Source organism: Pteropus vampyrus, unplaced genomic scaffold (assembly GCF_000151845.1).
Source record: "Pteropus vampyrus isolate Shadow unplaced genomic scaffold, Pvam_2.0 Scaffold53, whole genome shotgun sequence".
NCBI lineage: Eukaryota > Metazoa > Chordata > Mammalia > Chiroptera > Pteropodidae > Pteropus > Pteropus vampyrus.
Window position 1 is genome coordinate 7,993,216 of NW_011888834.1, and position 9,270 is coordinate 8,002,485.

Genomic DNA, 9,270 nt, shown 5'->3' on the forward strand with positions numbered 1-9,270 from the left:
TGTTTTCTTCACGGATATTAACACTACTTATGGAATTATAGATTATTGCTGTCCTACCAGTATTCCCTCTCTCACACCTTCACCACCATCCAAACAATGAAGTGTTTGCTAATCACTAAAAGCTTATCTGGCAATTATCACTATGCTCATCTCAAATAACCTTAATTTAGGAAGAGCATGTTGATTTTAAATCTTAAGCAAACTTTGTTTTATCACTTCCATGACTACAGCCTGTTTTTTCACATCTTAGCTAATCTTTTCAATATTGTTTGTAAAACAAAAACAAAATGGACATTCATTATGCACTGATGTGGAAAGTTATCATTATTCTTCTAGAGTACATCCTTTTGCCTCTTATTGAAAGGCATTTTTCTCTTTTTTATGTTTTTTTAGACTTCCAAATGAAACTCTACTAATTGCATTGTAAAGTCACACCATGTAGCTTTTGAGATCATGCAGATGTATGTTGACAAAGTAGCTATTTCAAATCTTGTACATGGCCTTGGAAAAGTGCATTAATGACTAGGAAAGGAGTTTTGTGAAAGAAAGAGTTGACGATAAGCAGCTGTTTCTATTTTAAACATTCCATCTGTGGGACCACGTTTTATCTCTGTCCCTTTTTCAAGTCAAATCTTCAACAAGTTCATCTTAGTTATTGTTCATGTAATAGTAAGTGTCTGGTAGGGTACAGTTTGATATTTATAACAAGCTAGTTGGTGAGCATAATGCTGCACCACCTGGCAGGGCACCTGTGGCAACTTTATTGTAGTGCACAGTTCTTACCCACAGCATGAAACTGACTTTCACCTTCTATGAAAAAAATGCTCTAATATCTCATTGTCTATAACATGTTAATGCAAGATCTTAAATGCAATTCCTGTAAAAACGCATTTGAAAATATTAGCTTTAGAAGTGTGTTTCATACCAACACATAATATGTCTTTTTGTAGAGAGTCCACGTTTAAAACTTACTTTGAATCAACTTAATACATCATTGCTATGAAAATCTTTAATGGCTACTTACAAAAATATCTTTATTTAAATTAATTAAATAATAACTAACTAAATTGCTATCTGTTGATATTTTAATCATACATATGGTGTAATTGTGATAGAGTCATTAAAATATATTCAGACTATTTACATGAATCCCTACTTGAACATCTTAAATAAATGGACTGATATATTAATTAAGTCACTCAATATTAAGTGATTTCTATTAGCAATATTTCTTGGAAATATACGTGTTTGTTCTCACATATATCCAACACTTTAATGACCTAACATATACCTCTTCTCCCACTATATCTATAGACACAAAGACAGTAAGACATTGTCTCTGCTTTCAAAGAATTTAGTTTGGTGGAGCTTTAAGTCAAATCTTCAGTCTATCAAAAAACTTGTTTTGAGCAAGATTCATTCATCTATTTAATTTGCTGACAAAATAAAGTGAACAAATCAGCTTGTTGAAAAGCAATTGAATAGAAAAAACCTTATATATTTTAGCATAGAAAATAATTTGCCACCCCAGAAAGGCTTACAATTCATTGGCTAGATCACAGCACTTTCAATTTCTCTAGAATAATCACATATCTCAAATGAGAATTCAAATGATTTATGCATATTATATGTCATTGATGAGCACCAAAGAGATTAAGAGGTCTAATTTCCATGATTCAAACATTAGTCAAAGAAAATGTTTGTTCCTTCTCTCAGAACTGGAAAACAATGATTTGAGGTTTTCTATATGAGTTATCTGATATCCATACTGCTAAGATTTTCTTAGATAACAATTGAACTGGTGCAACATAGTACATAGCAATCATTTAAACCAAGAACTATTTAAAATTCAGGTGAAAAATTTTAATACACTCACAGATAATAAGAGTAGACCATAGTCAACAATTTGATTTTTCTCAAATGATATTCTTATCAATAAATCATAGAAAACTAACAAATTAATTTAGAACTGTCTAGAATCTGACAATGGTAAATCAATGATCAGTAACTTGGTATTGATATATCACAAAATACCCTAGGAGGACCTACAAAGATTTTATGTATGACAATGCATTAAACTGCACAGTTGAACGGTCCATTTGACTGGTACTCCTGGAGTTGATCAGTGTGCAACCTGCGCAATACTTGGCAGCCCTGAGGGCCTATAAATGTCTTGATGTTAATGTTTTGATCAATAGTTTTGATGATAGAAAATGAGATCGTATGTCCATGATATGATTCTCACTTTTATGTCAATTATTGGCCCTAAAATAAAATGTCCCTAAGTTTGCTAAGAGAAGATATACTCTGTCCTAAGTCGGTCCCATTCCAAGTGGAGGTGTGAAATGAGATAGAAATTCTAAATGGTGATTTGTCATGATCGGTTGTGAAATGTGTTCAAAATTTTACTAATTTTATCAAAACAGTCAAGTATATGAAAGATTTGCTTGAAAAATAAATTAGAGTAGAGTCAGGGTTATCCCTACAATAGTGTTACCCTCATTTGCATCTCAAAATGTTTTCTTAAGCAGGAGATGAGGAATGACATTACAGAATGGGCCCTTAAGACTCCGTCGAACCTGTGCTCTATCTTGTTTATACCACAGTCTTTAATAGAGTGGACCCATGGGTGTGGGGGGTATGGTGCATGTCATTTTCTATGTTGGGTAGACAAGGGAAGAGCAGCTTTACTCTGAACAATAAATTGGATTCTCAAATATAGAATAGTCAAGGGAAGTTCAGACTTTTGTTTAAGAATGGGAAAGAGAAGAAAACTTTGAGATCCAGAGTCAAGGGCAGCAGATTCGTATTGGCAGCTGTTTATGGCCTGACTCAATGGACCTTTTGGCTACCTTTCCATGATTGCTGCAAGGTGAGACCTGATGCTAACTGGGCCACTCATATCAGTTCAGCCCTCAAGGGAATGAATTCGGTGTCAAAGTTCTAACTCTTGAGTGACTATACAAGCTTTATTCTTCTATCTATTCAATAAACATTTATTAATTTCTAATGAATAAGACATAGTCCTTATCTTCAAAGAGCATCGAGTCAAGTAGTGAGGACAGATGTAAACAAAATACTGCAATATAGTATCCTAAGTATTAAATGCATATATGAGCAAAAGAGACAAAAAACATGCTCAACACTTGTTCAGGGTTTGAGTGTAGAATCAGAAGACCTCACACAGGTGAGGCAGGTGGGATCCAAAAGAATGTCAATACCCTTCTTGTCCTCTCTAATCGCTGGAGTACAAGAAGAAATCTGCATAGAAGGTCTGCAAGGGACTGAGGCTGGGGCTTCCTCAAGACAGAGCCAACTTCACCTACACCCTGGAGGTGGCGATGCCTTCTGGGAAGAAGTACAGATGTATAAGAGAGCATAGTGCCACAGGGGTCCAAAGTGGATGTGGAGATAACAGAATGCGATCTCCGACTTCTCCCTGGACCACGGTGCTTTTGAACACAGATCAGCATGAGAGGAAATCACTCTTATACATTATCAAGGCCATTAGTTCTTTCTTCTTGTGGTCTGTACACCAGCTACATACATCTCCTTTTAGCTCTTCCAACATGCTGTGTTTCCTGTCCTGTCCTGGCTCCCGCATATACTGTTCCTTCTGTTAAAACACTCTTCCTTCCCCAACACTCCATTTATTTCCCAAGCACACTTCACACCTCAGCTTCAACTTCAGTCCCTCTGGGAGGTTCCCTGACCACATCACCACTTCCCACCTGCCAAGATCAGATTCCCCTTTATAAGTTCTCATATTTCTCTGTACTTTCCTTTCCTAGCACTTAGGCTGTTTTAAATAATATATTTGGCTACTGTGTCTCATTTTGCTAACTATGGAGCAGTGGGCAAAATATTAAACTGTTTTCCTCACCACTGTATTTTGTTAATGCGTATTTAGTCTCAACTTCATTTAATAAAGGAAAAGATAGCATATGGTTAAATCAAATTGAAAAAGTTTTGTTTGACATACTCTGTTATTGCTCCTACTTTAGTGACACCCTCTATTTTTTAATCTCAACTTGTATGTTTTAGTTCTTTTAGAATTGAAAGAACATGTTCCCTGTATTCTATAATCTCAAATACCCAAAGAAAAATGATCTTTGCTTTTTTAACAGTAAGACTTAAGGGAAAAATCCTTAGAGTCTACTTTTTCATCTTTGCTGTTCTTTTGATATATCGAACTTGGCAGCTACATATTTTTTTTCTGAGAAAGAAAAGACCTGTGAGCCACAGGCTCCTCTAATGTGGGACAGAGGAAATTTCTGCTACAAACAGAGGAAGTCAGATGTTTCCTTTTCTATAACTTCTAAGAAAATTATTACTGCTAATGTCTATTCCCACCTAGGAATAAAAGTAATTTAGTACAAACCCAAGAAAATTCCTCATCACAGAAATTGATTTAGAGAAATAGATGGTAAACAACATTCTTATTAACTTGATGGGGGATATTTTCTCTTTGTACATAATAGAGATAAGTATACTTTAGTTATTGGCAAGTCTATACATTTGATGCTAATGCAAGGACATGATTCATATTTATCAAATATTTGAATCTTATAACGATAACTAGATAATGAGTCTTTGTAGAGGGTTCAGAAGGCATTAAGGTCAAATACTTGCACAGGACTTTATAATTGCAGGTGCTCGAGTCTTCCCATATAATTTGTAGTCCAAGTTAAACAATTTTGAGAGTGCAAGAGGATACAAAAGTTAATGAAATTATATAATTTTTGAAATGTGTAATTGTTTTCTAAGAAGACAGTTTTGGTTTATTGTGGATATATATTTCTTTTCAAGATATCTATTTTCAAAAACATTTTTATCTTAAATTAAAGGTAACATCTGTAAAAATTACAGGAAAATGATATTTCCATCCCGTTTATAGTGACTCTCTTGAATATAGCATAAGTGGAAGTTTCAGCTCTGACATGTAAAGAACTTGGAAGCTGTCACTTCCATCTTTAAATCAACTACGTTTTTAGACTTACCAGAGAACTGAGGTGGCATGGCAAACCAAACTCCTGAAATATGAAGAGATAGGAGAATCCAGAGTATCATAGCTAAGATTTGCTTACCAACAGACATAAAATGGTAGGAACATTTAAATGGTAATTTGGATGAATTTCTGGATGCTGACAATGGACTGGAGTTAGAATGAGAAACTCCTTTAGATCACAGTTTTAGAAGAGTCCAGACACTTTTTGTGTCCTGTCAGGCTCTTATGGTGACGGTCCAGGAAATATGTCTTTTTAGCTGTGGTAGGGTGAGAATCATTATGAAGTATTGCCAGTCCTTTCTCCATTACAAAAGTTGCTAATTAAAGAGATACACAGAGGCATGTAAATATGTAAGCGTGCATATGTTATATATATAATGGACATATAATGGAGTTTTATATATTATGTAGAAAGTTATGTGTATTTACATATACTGAATTATGTAATGAACATGTAATACATTATGTTTTATATATAGTGTATGTAGAGATCCATCTAACTGTCATTCCATTATAGAATTTTTTCTGGTTGCTTTTAAGATCTCTTTATCTTTGGTTAGACATTTATCAAATACATTTATGAATGGATTTAAAAAGGATTTATTTATTTTTCTTGTAAATTGTTGGGCAAACAAGAGGATGGATGAGTGAATTGAGTTCTGTAAAACCTAAGCCGTTGTCCCTTTTAATATTGTCTTTCCACTGAATCTCTATTCTTTTGGTAGTACCCTTCATACCTTATAACTTATTTATATTTCATCAGCTCTTTGTCTAAATTCTGATTATTTCTTTAGGCCTATTGTCCAGTTTATTAATATTCTCTTCACATTTATCTAATCTGCCATTTAACTCTTCCACGAGATTTTATTTTTAATTATTATATTTTTTTCATTTGTGGAAGTTCCCTTTGGTTCTAGTTTAAAGTTGGTCAAATTTTATATTCTGGTTTCTCTCTTATACTCTGAATACATTTTATTTAAAAAATGTATTAAACATATTTATTCCATATCTATTTTGAATAATTTTTGTAGTCCTTGCAGGTCTCTTAATTTATTAAATGTTTCTTTCTATTACTTATGGTGGCATTTTCTCTCATGTATTTGGTTACTTCCTTATAAACTCACTTTTCCTGGGACTTTATCTGTAGAAATTATTTGAGGACCTTCTCTAAAGTGGATTCCCTAGTAAGGATTTGTGTTTGTTTCTGTGAGGCTCCTGCAGCATTCCCAACACATGACCTCTTTAAAATAAAGATTCTGCCTGCGGATTTTCAAGCCACCGTATTTGTGTAAATTTCCAATGCAAAACTGGGGAACTGGAGGCTTGGGATCAAGAATACTCAGGAGAGACTTGTTTTTTCCCACACTCCATTCTGAGACTATACCTAAAGAGAGAAAGCACCTGTGTGAAAATAGCCCCCTCTGAGTTCTACTACATATGTTGTTTCCTATTTGTATTTGATTTTGTCTTCTCTTTCCTTTCCATATGTTGACCACTATCCTGAAGCCCTGGTCACCAGTTACAGGCAGATGGCCTCAGAGCAACTGCCAGCTACTGTGCTTGCTTACCAGCGAGGCTCTTCTTTCTCATTGTTTCTAGTCTCAGCTTCTTGCCCTCTCTGGACACCAGCCTGGCTAAGCCCTAAAATTGTGTTTAAATTTTTACCCAGCATTGTTAGGTGTTCTCTACTGGGAAGGGTTTTTTGCATATCTGTCCTGGTGTTGGAAAGGGAAGTCCCCTTTATTACTTGCATTAGTTTTATAATCAGACCAAAGCAGAATACTCTAAAAAGTAAGAAGGAATTTGGTAAGACATTATTTCCCTTCGGTAATATTGTCAACTGTTTAAATAAACTATTTTATAAATATAAGAACAGCAGCCATAATTGTCATTTTCATAAAATGAGATTCCAGCAAGTCTGTCCCTGCATAATTTGCCTTTTCTTTGTGTCAAAACAGAGTTCTCTTTACTCTAAATCTTGAATTAGTTTCTCTTTTTAAACCAAGGCGTAAGATATGCCATTTGGCCCCATCTGGCAAGACCGTCATGGGAGAGCATCTCATTCTCCTTGGCTGCCTTTTGCAAAAAACAGTGCTTCACTTTTCCCAGAAGGAGAAGCATACATGAAACATTCTTCTGAGCGAGGCTCAAAGAAAACATCTTACTTGGCTTTGGAGGTAAAGTGAAAAACAGAAGCAAAATTGATACCCATGCATTAGATTCGTTAGCACATCAGTACAACACATCGCCACTTGGGGCCTGTCCTGTGTAAGAATAATGAACATCACCACGTCTTACTCCCACAGGCTGCTAAGTGAGAAGCATATGATCTTTCTTATACCAGCTCTAACGTATGAAAGTATAACAATAAGCAAAAATTTTTTAGCTGTTATAATATTTAAAAAGAGAGTGGGCACTTTACTGAGTTAACTTACACTTTTTATTTCTTTCACCGTTATTTGAAAAGTTGCAAACACGCCTTTCCGCACAGATGGCTCTCTTTTCTATAAGTTGTTAGGTTGTGTTGCTTGGGAAAGCTTCTGTTAAAATTAAAGGGCTCATAGATGTTTACATATTTAGATTCACATATAAAAATTTTTCTCAGCGTGATTAAATAAATACTTTTCTCTAAAAGTGATAATCTATGAGAGTTTTTTTTTAAAACTGTATTTCAACTCAGTTTGGCAGGATGCCCTGAACTAGTAGACTGTCATCTTGTTGAGGAAGATGCTTAGAAGCTTTGCCTACAGGAGCCCTGTGGTTGTTCATTAGCCAATGCCTAAAGATAGAACGTGTTAAGGTATGCAAAAGGCATTCAATCGGTGATTTGTTTTTTTTTAATGTCTTACCAGGAAAGGAAACATGAACAAGTCAACCTTTATGTCATTTTGAAGAATTGGGAGAAAATTACCCTAATATGTTTCCTTAATATTTTCTTCTTTAAATAGCTTTATTGAATAATTCTTAAAACAATGCTTTGCCTACCTGCTTCAGTAAACTTCCTCCTTCCCTCCCTTTCACTCATACCTCCTTCCTTCTTTCCTTTATTCTCATTAAATATATTGAAGTCTATAGGATACCATTTTGGTCTCCTTTTGTAATAAACAATTTACAGAATATTAGTGCTGTGCAGTGATATTAGGGATAAAAGAGTCAATAAAACTATTAATTTAGGACACAAAATAAAAATATGTATTAATAAGTTTAGAATATTTTTTAAATATGAGAATCCATAAAGTCTCTCAGTATCGCCAAAGTATAAGGACATTATGTTTACTCGGGAAAGGATGACATGGCATCTTTTGCAATCTAGATAAGCCGAGGATTTTCTAAATCACCAACCTCTGGTTCCTTTTTGCTTAATAGTTAGTTCTTCCTTCAATCTCTGTTTCCTCTCACATTTTACAACAAGCAGCAAGAAGAACCCAGGCTATGCCTTCAGCACTTTGCTTAGAATTCTTCTCCTTAAATATCCAAATTTATTATTTTTGCTTACAGCAGACTACAATTCAGCTTAGATCTGCCACTATATCATAAGGACATCCTTTCCTCTATTTCCAATAACTGTGGTTCCTCATTTCCATCTGTGTCCTCACCGGAAGCTCTTTTAACTTTCCTATTTCTACCAGCATTCCCTCTGTGACATATTAAGAATTCTCTCAGGTGACATATATCTTCTCTACCATGGCTTCCAATTCTCTACTATGCTTCTATGTCTTTAGCAGAGTCAACATCCATATTCTTTCTCACAGTGCATTCAAAGCAACCTAGGCTTTTTAAAAATCACGCTCCACAGAATTCTTCCAGCCTTTGCCATTTCTCCATCCCAAAGCTACTTTCACATCATTAAGTATTCATTACACCAGCACCCCACTTCCCAGTAACAAAATCTGTATTACTTGCCCATTGCTGCTGTAACAAATAACCATATACCTAGTTATTTAAAACAACATGAATGTACGATCCCGCATTTCTGGAGGTCAGAAATTTGAAACAAGCCTCACTGGAGTAAAATCAAAGTGTTGGCAGGGCTGTGTTCCTTTGTAGAGGCTCTAAGGGAGAATCGGTTTTCCAGCCTCATCGAGCTTCTAGAGGCTGCACACATCCCTTGGTAATTACCCACTTCCATCTTCAAAGCCAGCAATTACTGGTCAAGTCTTTCTCATACTGCATCACTCTCTCTCTCTCTCTGACTCTGACCCTGACCCCCTTGCATTTATCTTTCATTTATAAGAACCCTGTGATTACAATGGGCCCACATA